This window comes from Epinephelus moara, chromosome 19, assembly GCF_006386435.1.
Source record: "Epinephelus moara isolate mb chromosome 19, YSFRI_EMoa_1.0, whole genome shotgun sequence".
NCBI classification, from domain to species: Eukaryota; Metazoa; Chordata; class Actinopteri; order Perciformes; family Serranidae; genus Epinephelus; species Epinephelus moara.
In genome coordinates, this window is record NC_065524.1 from 18,900,654 (window position 1) to 18,917,511 (window position 16,858).

Here is a 16,858-nt window from a genome sequence, read left to right on the forward strand (position 1 = left end):
ATCACTTAAATCACCTTTCTTCCCCATTCTGATGCTCGGTTTGAACTTCAGCAGTTCGTCTTGACCATGTCTACATGCCTAAATGCCTTGAGTTGCTGCAGCGTGATTGTCTAATTAGCTACTTGTGTTGATGAGCAGTTGAACAGGTGTACCTAATAAAGTGGCCGGTGAGTGTATCAGGATAGTTAACTGATGCTTGCTGCAGGTGCTTTTCATTACATGGTAGCCTAATGAAAATAAGGATATATGATTAAGGACACTTGGCATCCATGAGTAGCTTAGACTATTAATTTTAAGGTTCCATAAAACAATACTGCAACTCCCGTGTTGTTGCGTTGAGTCCCTGGGTAGTGTTTCACTGTCTATGCAACATTTTCTGTATGCCAAAAAAATCTTGTGCTGATGCATCTTGTTTTGGAGGATGCAAACTCTTTAAAACTTCCGTCTGCTGATCATAGGTTTTTGGTGTGACCTTGCCGGCGCCCCCATCATACCAAACCTGCAGGATCTGTTCTTCGCTGTCAGTTTAAAATCTCAAACATATATGGCCGACTGTTGCTCAGCTCTCTGCTTCCACACTCTGACACTTTTTGTCTCCAAGCAGTCATTTGAAATGAATCACTTGTGGTCACTTTTCCTCTTGTTGTCGCTGCAGGTTTTGAGGGCTCAGTAAAGGAGTTATGGGGAAGAGATCGTCAACAAAACACTGACCACGTCCATTTTTCAGTCTTTGTCCTGCGAGTCACGTCCCTCTCCTTTCCCAAGTCTTACCCCCAATGTCTTGTTGCATGATCTCACAGCGATTTCATTTCAGTCATATGATGTTTTAAATGCAGATTACCAATTTTGTCTGTCTCATTAGAGACGAACCAGAGAAAAGACGATGTCATGAAGGCAGAGCAACATTTAACTGCACCTCAGGAGCACAGGCGGTGTGCTTTAGTCCAGTGAGCCCCTCAGGACACTCCATAGAAATCAATTTGCTGTTTCCTCCTCAGGATCAGTGTTGAGAAAGTAATTAAGCTGTGCTCAGGAACTCCTCACTCTATTAAATAGATTTTGAATCTATAAAAAAATGCCAATTGAGATAGTTTCTTGGGAACAGCAGACCCACAATGTCTTAGGGATATCTTTCTGTCCTTGTGTTTCTGCCTCATTAAGTGCATTTTCTGAACAAAAAAATAAAACCATTTTTCATTCAGCAGTACTTTCTAAATGCAAACACTGAGTTTTCCTTGAACTGAACTGTCTTCAGAATAAATGTTGTATTATAAGTTTCTACAAACTACGGATATTTAACATTTGTACTTTATTATGTCGTGGAAATGTTGAGACCTTGCATTTCTTTACTCTTCATCGGTGCTGTGGTTAAAGTGTGGTTATGTTTAGGCACAAAAACCACTTAGTTATGGTCAGAAAAAGATCGTGTTTTGGCTTAAAATACCCAGTTTTGATGGCACACTCACTGCTGGAAAAAAAACCTTGTGGTGGTACAGTCAATGCAGGAAATTGCTGCTGATATCTCGCTAAAAACACCTGCCTTTGCTGGCAAAGTTGCCGCTGGAAATGCCACCAATGTGTAGCAAAAAAAGGTGTCTCACCATCCACCACCCCCTCCACCTACTGTTGACAAAGTCAGCTCATATACTCACACTGGCCACTTCATTAGGTACACCTGCTCAACTGTTCGTTAACACAAATAGCTAAATAGCCAAACGCGCATGCAATGCATTTAGGCATGTAGACATCGTCAAGACAACCTGCTGAAGTTCAAACCAAGCATCAGAATGGGGAAATCAAATAACCGCTTGTTACAACCAAGGTATGCAGAAGAGGCCACAATTCACACGAGCTCACCAAAACTGGACAATAGAGTCTGACGAGTCTCAATTTCTCCTGCGACCTTCAGATGGTAGGGTTGGCGTAAACAACATGAAAGCATGGATCCATCCTGCCTTGTATCAACGGTTCAGGCTGGTGGTGGTGGTGTAATGGTGTGGGGGATATTTTCTTGGCACACTTTGGGCCCCTTAGTACCAACTGAGCATGGTTTAAACACCAAAGCCTACCTGAGTATTGTTGCTGACCGTGTCCATCCCTTTATGACCACAGTGTACCCATCTTCTGATGGCTACTTCCATCAGGATAATGCACCATGTCACAAAGCTCAAATCATCTCAAACTGGTTTCTTGAACATGACAATGAGTTCACTGTACTCCAATGGTCTCCACAGTCACCAGATCTCAATCCTATAGAGCACCTTTGGGATGTGGTGGAATAGGAGATTCACGTCATGGATATGCAGTGGACAAATCAGCAGCAATTGTGTGATGCTATCATGTCAATATGGACCAAAATCTCTGAGAAATGTTTCCAGCACCTTGTTGAATCTATGCCACGAAGAATGAAGGCAGTTCAAAGGCAAAAGGGGTCCAACCTGATACAAGCAAGTGTCCCTAATAAAGTGGCTGGTGAGTGTACATGTAATCAGAATGTGTCACTTTAGAAATGTTGATATGATATGTTTGAAACATACAAATGTAACACATCTGTGGTTTGCAGAAACGTACAATGCCAACACTGTCTTCTGGTGACTGGCTGGTATGGTTCATACTCTCAGAGGGTTAGGGTAAGGATAGATATGAAGTATAAGTGGTATACACACATACAGTCCCTGTACTTTAGGCAAATAGTCAGCATACTGATTTTGCAGAGACACCCATTTTCCTCTTAGAGACTACAAATTAGGACTAAAAGGAAATTATTGTGGAATAGTGGAGTACCCATTTTCTATCCTGCCTGCTGGTTTGTTGCACTCACCTGGTGTCCTGTTATAAGTGAGTCAGTTCCTGATTAGATGGTTAATGAAAACCAGTGGAGTCAAAAACAACCAAACCTGAGAACCACTGAGCTAGATAATGGAGATATAAAAAAATGTATTAAATAATATACTCATGATCATGAACAGAAAATTCACAGGCACAATCCACAGGCTGAAAGTCCTGGTGCTTTGTAATGAACATAATGGTGTCGGCTCTGCAAAGTAAGCAAAGCAGTGCAGTCCAGAGGGACGGAGCAGTTGTCCAACAACAACTTCTGTGACCTAATTGCACAGTCAGCACCCCACAAGACACTGCAGTGTCACTATCTTAAACATCTTGGTAACACTGCACTTTCAGTTAATGGTAATTAGCCACATGAAGCAAGTCTTTGATCGAGTGCACGGCCCGTAAAGAGGATGGGAGGAAAGACAAGAAACGCAGAGCTTAGAAAGATGAGTGAGATGAAGCATGCAGCAAATAAAAAGTTCAAAAGAGATTTACTTGACACAAATTGACACCGACAGATGTTTTCAGACAGAAACATTACCATATTTATATCTTGATTTTTTGATAATACTGTGTGAGAATGCATGTTAACATATTCATAAACACCTGCAAGATGCTTTTTAACAGCTACATGACAGATCAAAGATCACAAGTTACTTTTTCTATCAGTTTTCTCTAGCGCTTTGAAAAACATTTGTTTTTGAACTAGAGCAGATAAACATTAATAGTGGGCTGCTGTGAAAAATGTTTGTACATTGTTGCCACACAGATATGAATTCACTGACTTATATATTTGATTTTTCACTCTGACAACATCTGTCCCCACTGAGAGGCACAAACACATTTTACTTCACTTTGTGTCACAGCTATTTTCCAACGCTGACTATTCAGTAATGTCCAGTCTGTCTTTCTGTCTCTTGTGACAAAGTATAAAATGTCATAAATCTGTCCTTTCACGTCTCAGCAGCTTAACAGTGCTTGTTCGTGCCTACAGCTGCCATCTTGCTGCAACGTAATTAAATGCAAAGTAATTAAATTATTACTTGTGAGAATTCTTCTGCATGGTTTCGGATTTGACGACGTGACATAGGAAGATTGATGTCGTGCAGTGAAACAAGCAGTACTGATGAAATCATTCTTTATGGTACACGCCGGACAGGCACATACTGTCGCCTGTAAAGACATGTCATAGCAGGAAAGGCGCAGGTGTGTTAATAACATTAATGAAGACTGCATTTAATTGGCCAGTTACAGGGCTATTAATATGCATGCTGGTTTACTGTCACACCTTCATGTATCGTACATGAAGGTGTGACAGTAACGTGCGTTAATGTCTTCAGTTCCTCCTGTGCTTCTACTGTAATGACACGTCAGAAAGTCTGCCCAATTTAGTCCTGTTCTGTGATGCTACGTAGTATCAGGCAGAATTTTATTGATGGTGATTTTCAACAAAACAAGCTCCAGGCCTGTAAATATCTCAGTTGTGCTGAGAAGTTAATCAATGTTGTTACAAAACAACAAACTATGTGACTGAAACTTTTTTAAGCTTTGAGTCAGAGAAAGAGAAACTCTATGACATCACACAATATATGATACCATAGCCTCCTACCAACTTTTGTTTGGTATGCATTTTTAATTGTCAACGATAGTAAAGTCCCATTATCCTCAAATGAGACGATGATTAAGTCCTAATGCCTTCAAACGAGTACTTCCTAATTAACAGTGTCTTAGCTTGATACTGACACTAAAATTGGTCAAATCTGTTGCCATATCAAACTATAAACATTATTCATCATGAATAAACAAGCCATTAAATGTGATCAGGTTTTGGTCTTGTCCATTTTTGTGTCAGGATCGGCTGCAGACTGACTTGGCACAGATGGCTGCCATCTTCTTTTCAGATTTGTGCATTGTGCTCTTACTACCACTAGATGGCACAAACAAATGTCCACGGCCGAGGACAACAGGTCTAAGTTAAGTAGAATTATAAGGTCAAGTATACCCAAAATGTAATGTCCTCAGATAACGACACAGGGTCTCAGGAGGACAGTGGCTCGGCGTCCTGAGCAGCTCAGGAGGTAGTGCAGGTTGTCCACTAATCAGAAGATTGGGGATTCAAACCCAAGCTCTGCTGGTCTGCATGTTTTAGTATCCTTGGGCAAGATACTGAACCCAAATTGCTCCTGATGGCTTTTCATTGGTGTGCAAATGCATGTGAATGGTTAGCCTTGGCTACCAGTGTGTGAATGGATGAAGGTGACTCACAGTGTGAAAGCACTTTGAGATGTTGGAAGACTAGAAAAGCGCTACGCAAGTGCAGTCCATTTACCATTTAAAAGCAGTTAAAATATTACTATTTGGCATCAGCAGACAAGCGTATGCCAACAAAGCATATTGTAAAAATATTTAATTTAACTTACTTAGCAGGGACAATTCACACATTTATTGCATCAAATATAGCTAAAGACTCAGTTTCATTTATGGTCTCTGCATGGGCAGGAGCTGCCAGCAACACATGATGCAATAAAAGCTTAAACATTACTAATGGGCAGTTTTAGTGAATAATATTAATATTACAACAGGCATTAGAAATGGATATAAGTTCCTGTAGCTGACAGGGAAAATCAAATTAACCCCGACTACGAACCTCAGCGCACTCATTATCCTGTTTACTCAACACAAATGCAGAACTAAAAAAGCATAATTAATCATTTTAATATATAATTGAATATAAACTGTAGATGTTGGAGCCTAAGCATACTGTAAAGTCAGTGTTAGGGTTTTCACTGTAATGTCATGATTGGTTTATTATATTTTACTCTGTATTTTCTCAGAAAATCATCCCCCAATCAGCTACAAGGCATTTGTAAACCAATATTACTGTAGATTGCACATGGCACACTACCCTCCCTTACAGAAGCACTGAGAGGCCAGATAGATTTTTTTTTCCAAGTAATGATTTTCACCTGTTTCCATCTGTGAAAACAGGTGAAATTTTGATGACTAGAAAAAAAATTCTCACATGCGGGCGTCCCTATTGCCTCGCTGAATAATAAATTCAATTTCAGCTGTCAGCATCTGAAATTCATCGTTAGCTACGTGCTTAGGAGATGACAAGGAGCATTCAGGTGTGTTCTCAAAATAGGATCGATGCTTAACCTAACCTGCCAGTAAAACCATATTTAACTCCGTATGACAGTATTTCTCAAATTACAGGTTAATAGTTTTATTATTTTGTGTTTCTAAAGTGTGTTTTGTTGTATGGTTGGGCTAGAATTGCAAAAACTGCAGCTGCTACGCCTCCGATCTATGTGGATAAAACCTGGAGGGATGATGCATCTTGTTACAGAGCGGCCCTAGCTGTATGCATTATTCACAGGGGACGACTTGTGTGTTTTGTGCACCACTCTCTGTAAAATCTACATTAGGTCTGTTGTCGTTTTATAGCCTGTCAAGATAAAGATAGTTGGCCTTGGCGTTTTGCTCCAGTGACCTTACCATCACTTTCTTTAATCTCCTCTGGAAAAAAAAGGGGATGAATCCTTGAAAACAGGGTTGATCTCGGTTAACGAGGGAAGAGGCAGTACATCTGTACCTGTCCTCTTTTGACATCTAAACAAATGATACACTCACAGCATGATTTTGGAAGCCTCTGAATTGTACGCTGAGATCACTATTTACTCTGCAAAAACTATGATTAAGCAGCATAGTCATTTTCATTAACGCTTAACTAGAATTTATCCTCTGCTGTTTAATGAGACAGCTTGATTAGCATCTCATAACCTTGGGGCATGAAATGGATTTTCAATGGCTGATACTGTCTGCGTGTCTGAGTCCAGTGCTGGGACTTCTCTGTATGTGTGTGTGTATGAGAATGTAAAATGATTTCTGCCCTTTTAATTAGCAGCACTTTGATTTGGTTGGAAACAAAATGGACATATTTCCACTCTTGTCACATTTAAACAAGCTTGTTTCAATAGTATTACCTCTGTCGGGTACATGCTTTAACTATCCATTCTGCAGGTACATACAGTACACAGCCCACAACACATTAAATTGTATTTTGTCCTTGCGGGTGCCACAATTTTGAGCTTATCAGTCTTGGGTTATTGTGACCTTTAAATAGTGCGGCAGCTGTGCTCTCCCCAAAGAGGAATTCCATTTTTGTCCGCCCAGAGATGTCAGTGTCCCAAAGAAAGGCCTATCATGTGGAAAAGGTGTTTTGCTTAGATAAGTGCTGAATACAGTAGAGGCAGGACAGAGTGTGAATTAAAATTAAGTACGATAGCATCACAGCTCCACTCTGGGATTCCACTGAGTCAGTGTGTTTGTGTGATGACTTCGTCTGCCACAATGCTGCTCATGAGATATAATAATGATTAAAATGCCTCCCCATGTTAAAAATTGCCCCACATAAACAGTGACCCAGCTCTACACTGGATAATCATTCTAACAGGGTTTTCTGTATGTAGTCCATTCATTCTCGAAATGTGTCAGAGTCTTGTTAAATGTCAGCATGCGGCATATATTCACTTGATTTTTAAGAAGTGTGCTGCTGATTGACACTATTGTCCCACGATGCAGTTTAAGACAGAAATGGAGGAGCTGCTCACAGCCGGAGAAAATTAAGCCAATTGTAATTCTTGGTGAGAGAGCTACAGGAGGACCTGAGGGAAACAAAAATAAAGGAATATATGTTTTCAAAAGGATATGGCTTCCTTATTAAAGCTGCGCCTGTCAGTAACAATGGATCAAGTGGCTACATGTAACTAGGGCTGGGTATCGCCACTGATTTCCCCAATCGATTCTATTTCGATTCACAAGGTCCCGATTCAATTTGATTTCTGATTCGATTCAATACTGATTGATCAGTTACAATACCAATTTTTGCTAGTGTGTGAAAGAGATTCTCAGAGAACTTACATTGCAAACTTAACAAGGAATTATTTTTAAAAAAGAAAAAATTCAGAACAGGAATAAAACTGAATATTTTATAACAAAAGTAACATTAAAGCAGCAAAGTCACAATATAAACCCAATATCTCACTGGAAACAAATCTAAAATGTCAATAAAATAAATCTTATTCCTGACATCACAATACTGAGTGAAGTTTAGAAAGAATAAAGAATACACACGTAATATTAGCAACGGTGGATGACAGACTGCGGACACAGCAGATTAAAATATCACTTTTCTAGATGCTAACATTGTGCTAAACAGATGTATTTTTTATTTTTCCTTGTGGAGGTTTTATTGCACTCTCAATTACGCATAGACCGCGGAACCGGGGGGGCCAGGGGGGCCATGGCCCGGGTAACTTTTGTACTCTGACATAGAGGGCTGCATTGGGATTGGGTCCTGCCAGGTCCCCATTAAACAGTAGAAGAAGAAGAAAAAGAAGAAGAAGAAGATGTAGCCTAGTGACAGGATGTCAACACAGGAACTTGGTGCACATGCATGAGCGTTTCCACTCCATATTTATTCATAAATGGACGAATATGCCCTGAACCAGCTTTCATACCAGTTTGCCGCTTGCTCCACCTGTCTGTCTGTCTGTCTGTCTGTCTGTCAGCTCCATCTGTCATGAGACAAACATGAAAGAAGACGTGCAGTTTATTGTGTTTCACTGGCAACGAGCTGTCATTACGTGCGACTATTACACACGTCTGTGCGCTCTTTATAACTCACTGTGTGAACCTATGTTGCATAATAAAGATTTGCCCCCTCGTAATAGTTTTGCGGGAGGCGGTGGGAGTGGACATACACATTGTGGTTGTGGGCGGTAATGGTCAGAAATTCAGCGTTCTGGTTACTTTTCAGTAACTGCGCAGCTGCGCTTGTTTTGTTGTTGGGTGTGTGTGTGTGTGTGTGTGCGGCTCTGCACATCAGTCTGATATGAGTGCTGACTTGTGATGATAATGAATATGATGTTGATTTAGATTCAGGGCAGCAAGATGAGTTTTGGTTGTGGTTGTGGACTGGATGTACTTGGTTGTTTGCTATAGTTTCATCTGTGCGTNTCGGCGTGACTTGAAATTATGGCCCCCCCTTGTTCAGATGCGTTCCGCGGTCCATGCAATTATGTAAGTTTGTAAGACAAAATAAAAATGAGTGAGAATTATCACCTCACTCTGCAGTGTTTTTCAGCTCTTTGTTTTGGTTTTACAGCTCAGAACTTGACTTTTTTGGTTCATTCTCATGGCTCTCATCATCCTCATTTGTAGCTGCAGCACTTAGCTGATAAACCCGCTCTTCGCTATGTGCCAGCAACAAACAGCAGACAAAGTTAGAGGCTAAATGTGAACACAGAAAGTGCATTTCCATCCACCTGTTTTTATTCGCATTTACAACTTATGCAAAAAATCCTGATTAGAAATGCCAATTAAAAAAAAAAAAAAAAAAAAAAACCCACATAATATCACAAAACGCCTGGGGAGGTGGAAAAGTTGGTGTATTGATTAAAGGTAGATGCAAAATGTAAGTGCAATGGAAACTGATTCAGGGAATAAATGATGACATGCACTGCAAGCTCTCTTCATGTTTCCACAGCTCTCTTCCAAGGGCACATAGCTGGAATATTATTTGTTCATAAATCTATTTTCATTGTCCTGTGTGCTTTACGTTATAATACGACCATTGTTTTCCTTTGTTTGAGGTTTAACCAGCGCTCTCTCAATTATGTCATCTTCTTCTGCAGTGGTATAATAGCACCTGACTGGAGAGTAAGCACCACCCACTGCTTATCTCAATGAACCAACTCCCAATATTTGCATACCAGTATTGAATGAAGAAGTGCACAAATTAGCATTTTCTTTTGCCTACTTTCTGAAAATTCTGTTAAAATTTGCACTACATTTGGATGAAAACCCAACTAGTGAGGCAGTTAGCAGCTAAAGGGTCAAATATCTTTCTCAGGAGTTGGTGGAGACCAAACCAAAGCAAAAAGGAAAATCAAAATTAGACTTATGTTCATTACATAGACACAAACATGACTCCAAACCCATGCTAATGTTGCTTAGTGTCTGCTTGGTTGGTCATAACAACTTTATAATATAGGGTTTGACTACATTACGGTATTTACCAGGCGACGATAGAGATTTGGCAATACAGTTTCTACAATGGGAGCTATTTGATGCAGGCTATATGTAGCAAATCAGGGCTGTATTCTCATGTAATCTTGATCGTAATTGTGATTTTGCTATCTCATGATATCGCCAATCCAGCTGCCTCGCAATGTAATGTGATTTTGGACAGACATGGTGGAGAGTGAAGTTGTAAATACAGAAACCTGTTACACTTTACAAAACTTCCATTTTGAAAGAATTTTAATTTTACTGTCATTATTTTTGTTTTTTGTTTTTTTAGTGTTGTTAACCTTAACCCTAACCCTTTTCATGAATTTTAGTGTGTACTTTAAATTATTTCTTTATAGCACTTATTTATTCATGGTGGAGGAAGCTGCATTTTATTTAAATATGAATTTAACTTTTTTTTTTAGATTATATATCTGTTTATTAATTATTTATTTACTCTATTCAATTATTATTTATTTCTTTAATTATTCTATTTATTTATTTATTTATTAACTCATTCATTTTTTATCTGTTGCATTAGGATTTTATACCAGCTTTTGCCCGCAGCCAGAGTCCCTACTAACCTCTACTGTTTTAATAAACTTCCTTTGAAAATCTGGGGTGAGCTATTTTTATTCACAATATTTATCAACCAGAGCAAGTTTTATATTGGGGGTTGGAATTTTACACACATAAGTTACCCGACATTAAGAATTGCATGTTTTAAGATTACCTATTTATATTTTATGAATTTTCATGAACTTTTATTATTCCTTTTCCTGATTTTTATTGGTTTTATTGGTCTATGCATTATTATTGACTTTTTATCAGCACTTATTTTATGCACCTTATGTTAGCACTTACTAACCTTCCTTCTTTTATGTCGGCTTTCTTAATCCAATCCTAGCACTTATTTTATAATATTTTACCTTGCTCCTTTTAATTCATAGTAACCCCAAGATGTCAATTTAGAGACCCTGGGAAGCTGGAGTACTTTCTTTAAAACCTACTTCCCACTGCCAAACTGCCCAGTGGCCCAATCTACTTTGCATTTTACAAATTTTAGCAGGGCTTTTAGGGACCCATTTGGTTTTTAACAAAAAATCATTTTAAGTACCTAGTGGATACATATAGCCCCCGGAGTGCTCCCTTCAGAGCACTGCGCTTTTATCCTAACCTAACCTTATACTAAGACAATAATCCAGTGTGGTGATGATACACCTACAGTTTGTCTAAGTATATTTTTTTTTAAACATTTCTTAAGTGAATTAATAGAACAATTACCATATTAGGATATATACTGTTACCATGATATGTTCCAATGCCCAAACCCCCCCCCCCCTCCTGTATATTAACTGCCAAACATAAAAACTGGTACATTAGTATTAGTACTGATGTATACATTATAATATTATAGCATTATATAAAGCATGAACTTTAGATGCAGTAACAGTGTTGACTATATTCTTCTCTTCCGTTGCATTTTCAGCAGGATGTATAAAGCTCTGTCTCTCCATTTGCTGTAAAAGCGGAAGAGATTTAATTTAAAAGGTGTTTGTCGTTAGTCATTTAAAGGCCATAGCTTGTTAGAGACTCGCAGGGAAAGATTGCATAAATTGATTTTTCTTTGCTCCTACAGGAAGGCTGTGTAGCTGCTGCTCTGACAGCAAAACACAGCTTGTCTGGAAGAGTTTCATGGTCGTAAACAGCTTTTGTAGCGTCGCGGCACTTTGGCATTTCTGGCTGCTCGTCTGTATTGATCTTGGCTCAAGTTGTTTGTCACCTGTTAAAATATACAGGGATCATGATATTTGTTGTGTTTACTGTGTGTGTGTGTGTGTGTGTGTGTGTGTGTGTGTGTGTGTGTGTGTGTGTGTGTGTGTGTGTGTGAGAGAGAGGAGAGGGGGGACCATCTGGGTGACGGTACATATTAATGGGAATTGTTACATTTTTATCAGAACATTCTGCTCCTCTTTGTTGTGATGAAGATGTTGCATTAGGAAAGGGAAGACTGAGGTCAATTTGCCACCCAAATTGTAACAGGTTTCATTCTTTCATTCTCCTCCTCTTTCTTCAAAAAACTGATGTGTTTTGATGTTGTTTTTGTAATGTTTTGACCAAAGACAACATCCTCATATCCCAATATCTGACACCACTGAAGCAGGTGAACAGTAAATCTCCTCCCTCCCACTAAACAACCACTCATCTGCTTCCTTTAATGTTTGTGGAGCTGATAGAACACACTCCTCTGACACGCTCACAGCCCGGTCATCCATAGCTGTCATTAAAGCATAAACCTCTACCTGAGGCTTTAATCCTCCTATCATACAGGACCTGGACTTCCCCAATAGCACAGCTCGCTAACCTGGCAGTAAGTGCCTCAGGACATCTGCAAATCTTGCCTGGCCCCAGTGCACTGCATTAAAGGGTACCACCATGCACATTTTCCAACTCAAAAGCCGAAAAGGTTTTTGTGTTATTAGCTCTGCAGTCCCACTTGACAAGTTGCAAAAATGTTCTATATTTCCATGCTTAACATGGAGCTGACCTCATACTGAAGCTGCGAAACACAGGCTAGTCTGGTGCATAAAATCACCCAGAGGTTGCTTTGATTTTTATTAATGCTCGTGCTTTCTTTGTTCTTTGCTTTTTTTATTTAGCTTCTCTCATGTTATGACTTTTATTACTTGCAGCATTATAGAATCAGGGCCACGAGAGTGTAAAATATTTACAAGTATCATTATTTTGAATGTATGGAAAAATATTCTTGTGTGCAGCTCTGACACCCAGCCGGGATGCTGGACTGTGTGTTCATGGAGATCTCGGGTCTTGTAGGGCAGAGAAGCGACGTGGTATGAAATAAAGATAAAATGCAACAGCCTGCAGCAGAAACTTCTTTCATCAAACAAATAAATCCTCTTATAGACAACAGGGATTATATTGTTTTTCCTAATGTTTGATAAGCTGCATGTGGTCAGACTTCACTCACCAAAGTCCATATGAATATTAACTCCACACTCGCGGATTTTTTGGTGCATAAGGGGTGCAAAACTGTTTCATAAAAAGATTAGTCACTGTGCTTCTACATTTTTCTCAAGCAAGCCTTTGAAGAGGGATGTTGTATACATGTAGTATCGTGCATGGTGGAGGAACGACATTATGCTACACTGCATTATTTGAGCTCAGTAGGGTCACCTGAGTGTGTGTCAGTCACCATGGTTTCCAAACTGAGAAGAAGATGGTTTATGTGTATTCGTGGCAGCTATATCGAGTCCCGTGTCAAGATTTAGAGACGTTTGTGCCAAAATCTTCAAATATTTTGCCTCTACTCATTTCAAATTTAGCTATACAGAAGCCAGACACCAGCGTAGGAGGATACATATGGGTTACACATACTGACTCAGGATGTACCTGCCCACATGTGAAAGCTGCACTCTGTTTCCAGTGCTCAAAGTAGGTCCTGTCTACAGTGGCTTTGAGACCTAAATGTACTACACCTTAAGAGAGTACTCATCCGATTTAGCACTGCACTCCTATAACACTGTGCCATAGTTGCCTCACAGGGAAAAGACTCTGGGTTTATACCTGCTGGCCAGCTGTAGCCTTTTAATGTGGAGTTTGCATTTTCTCCCTGTGGTGGCGTTTCTCTTCGCTGTGTGGTCTGGTTTCCTCCCACATGCAAAAGATGCATGCAGATGAGGTCAGTTAGCAACTCTAAATTGCCTGTAGGTGTAAGCGTGAACAGTTTTGTGCAAATATTCACTTGTAGATTATGAGCATGGCATTTGTATTTGGTTGTGTTTTCTGCTTTGTGTTTCATCACATTGCATTCAAGTGTTGTCAAACTGGTGAATGTGTTTCTCAGTTTTCTTGCATTTTGTCTATTTGCATGTGTTTTCTTGGAGGAATTCTTCACCCACAAATTGATAATTTGTGTACCAAGTATTCACCACGTTCTGTTCATATTGGTGAAGTGTTTTGCTCTCATGCCTCCAAAGTGAACAAAGAATGCAAAATCAGAGAGTAGTCTTGATGAATTGACCTTTTGCTAAGCCCCTCCCCTTTGTGATGGTCTGACAAGCTGTTGGAGTAAGCGTGGAGCCCACACTGTAACTAACTGCACTCCCTGAAGAAATATTGTCACATTTTTGGGAAAAATGAAATACTGATTCCAGAGAGAAGCAGACAGAGGGGTCTACAGTCTGTGTTTGAAGGATATATCCAGGATGTCAAACTGACTCAGCAGCAACAACAGGTTAAAAAGACAAAGATAGTTAGAAGCTAAAGCCGAACTATAGGCTACAGATCACAGTGTAAAAGTGAACCACCACATCACTGCTGATCGCCACACAAGACAATGAATATAAAGGGAAACGTCGTCCATACTGAGCCAGCTGTGTGGCATCACAGTGTGTGCAGATGAACAGTGTTTGGCTTCACCCCTGTACCACTGCCAGCACCTGGACCTCTGCCACCGGATGGGCAGGGATCTCCAGGGGAAGTCAGACAGTGTTCATCTGCGCACACTGCGATGACACACAGCTGGTTGAATATCAGCAAAGTTTCCCTGCTTCCCTTCACTGGTTCCTGTACAACAGGGTCGGTCTTTTTTTCACTGTTATAATCATTAAAAAGCAAAAGCAGCATGTGTATACATTCAGTAGGCTATATCTTCAGTAGCTAGCTGGCTAACCCTACACTTTCCAGGGCCTGATTTTGGTTTTGGAACAGGGATGAAACGTATATCTTTTTCCAACCTCTCCAAGTAACGAGTATCATTAATACACGACGTGCCCCAGGCACAACATTTAGCTCCAAATCCACAAAACCAGCCTGAAAATGAAGGAAATCTGAAACGACTGCATTAGAGTCAATGGAGCACAGCTGTGTTGTTGTCTGACCCTGGTCTGAGCCATCCCGATGCTACGTTATGATTGGCCTGTCTGCGTCTGAGGGCGGGACTTAGCAAAGGGTCAAGTGGAGTAAAGACAGCAAAACTATATCAACACAGCCATTTACAAACTCTTTCTTTTAAACTCTTGCTGTTTGATCCAAGTCTCATTGATCTCAAATGCTCAGCCTGAACAGGCCTGCTACTTGTATGCAAAAGTGTTTTAAATAGAGAGGTTTGAGAAAAATGCATGTGTTTGGGAAGTACTGAGCATACCACTGGATTCATGAGCCTTTGATTATACTGCACAAGTTGTGTGTGAGTTTGTAAACAGATGTTCTGATGTAGTTTTGATATTATTGAGTGCGGCCCCATTTACTCCAATTCATCAAAAGTTTTCTTAGTTTTCGAATTCTTAGTTCACTGTGGAGGCGTGTGAGAAGTTTTATTCATGAATTCTGTAAAACATGGGGAGAGTAACTGATGTACAGATAATCATTTTGTGGGTGAACTGTTCCTATAAGTTGCAGTGCACTGAGTTTGTAAGGCCACTGTCTGTCAGTTGTGAGGAGATTTTTAAGAGATCATTGTAATCTTGATAATCTTGATCAGAAGTGCAATTAAGGGACAGGCCTCAGTCACTGAGGGTCTTGTGAAAAGTTCTTTGCTCAGCTTCATTAGCAGCTCTACAGACTCACATTAGTGTGACCTGACTCAACCTTCAACTCCTGCTTTAAAACCTGTAGACTTGTACGACACAGGACCTGACAAAAATGACTTTAAAGAATTCATACGGAGACTCACACATTAGAATTCATTCCGCACAAAAGCTCTCAATTAAATATGTGCCCTTCATGTAGGAATTACACTTTTTTGAAATACAAAAAGAAAAGATCACTGCACCCACTTTATCACTATTTCTCCAACGTCTGAAACGTCTTTGTACGCAATTGTTGTATTCACAACACCCTTCCGTCTAATATCTGCATAGTTATCAGTGTTGAGACTGCAGGGGGCACATTGCATCATTTCAAACCTCATTTAACACCGAACCGTGCCCCTTTCTAAAGCCCAAATTGCTCGCCATGGAGCTGCAGAGTGGCTCCAGACATTCATTAGCTTAATGAAAACAGGCCACTCTTCTTCTACCGCCCAGCGAGCGCGTTCTCGACTTAGCCGCTACGACCATCTGCTCTCAAGCTCCCTGCCAGCTATAGGATAGTCCTGTCAAAGCAACCCCTGTGAAGAAAGGCATCCACAAAGGTGCCTTAATCATTCAGATCAGAGGACAGGCAAGGACAGTAGGGTTGCTTTTTTTTTTTTTTTTTTTTTTTAAAGATAGTCTCATCTCTGCGTCCCCTGGCGCCTCCCTAACCTGAGATGTGGCATTGACTCGTGATGTTAATGATGCTCATGAAATAAGCTGAGTGTGCAGTTGTCGGAGTTGAGTTGCAGCAGCCACACAGCTGGCACTGAAGTTATTATCCGCCCAGCCACAGTGGGAGAAGCTGCTTTGTGAAAAGGTTAATATCATTTTAGGGTTGGCCAGAGTGTGTTGTGGTGGGCGGCTGACCACCTGTTCAGCTCTGGAGGTGGTCTCTTATCATCTCATCCAGCAGCAAACATTTGAAGGTCGAACCATTTATTACAATTAAAAAAGTAGTGTGTGAGATATTTTAAGCGGCCTTTATGTGCTTGTTTTAAGAAGCGGAAGATGCTCTTGTTTTATAATTGATCTTCAGCTCATATTTTCTTCAGAAACAACCCATTCGACTACAGTTGTGAGTTTTACCTCATGGATTAATCACCACTAATCTCAGCTGTGTTGCGCCTTCAACAACCCAGAGCTACTTTTCTCAATATGAACACTAGCTGGTGCACAGCGAGAGGGAAATGATAGTCAGAGCCCCGAGGCTTGAATCTGATAGTTTGTCATCTGGATAGTATTACTTAATTTCCCACTGGGAAGAAACTCATTATTTCTGACTTTATCTCAGCACTGACCTCTGGAACAGTCTCAGGAACGTTATTGGTTTGAGCCCATGTTCCCTTTCCCTTTTTTTT

At 40.2% G+C, this 16,858-nt stretch overlaps 1 protein-coding gene across 1 annotated transcript in view; it reads left to right on the forward strand.

Moving 5' to 3' along the window:
* khdrbs2 (KH domain containing, RNA binding, signal transduction associated 2) overlaps positions 1 to 16,858 on the forward strand; it is an 83,923-nt gene that overhangs the window by 19,733 nt on the left and 47,332 nt on the right. The gene's annotated exons all lie outside the window — the stretch shown is intronic.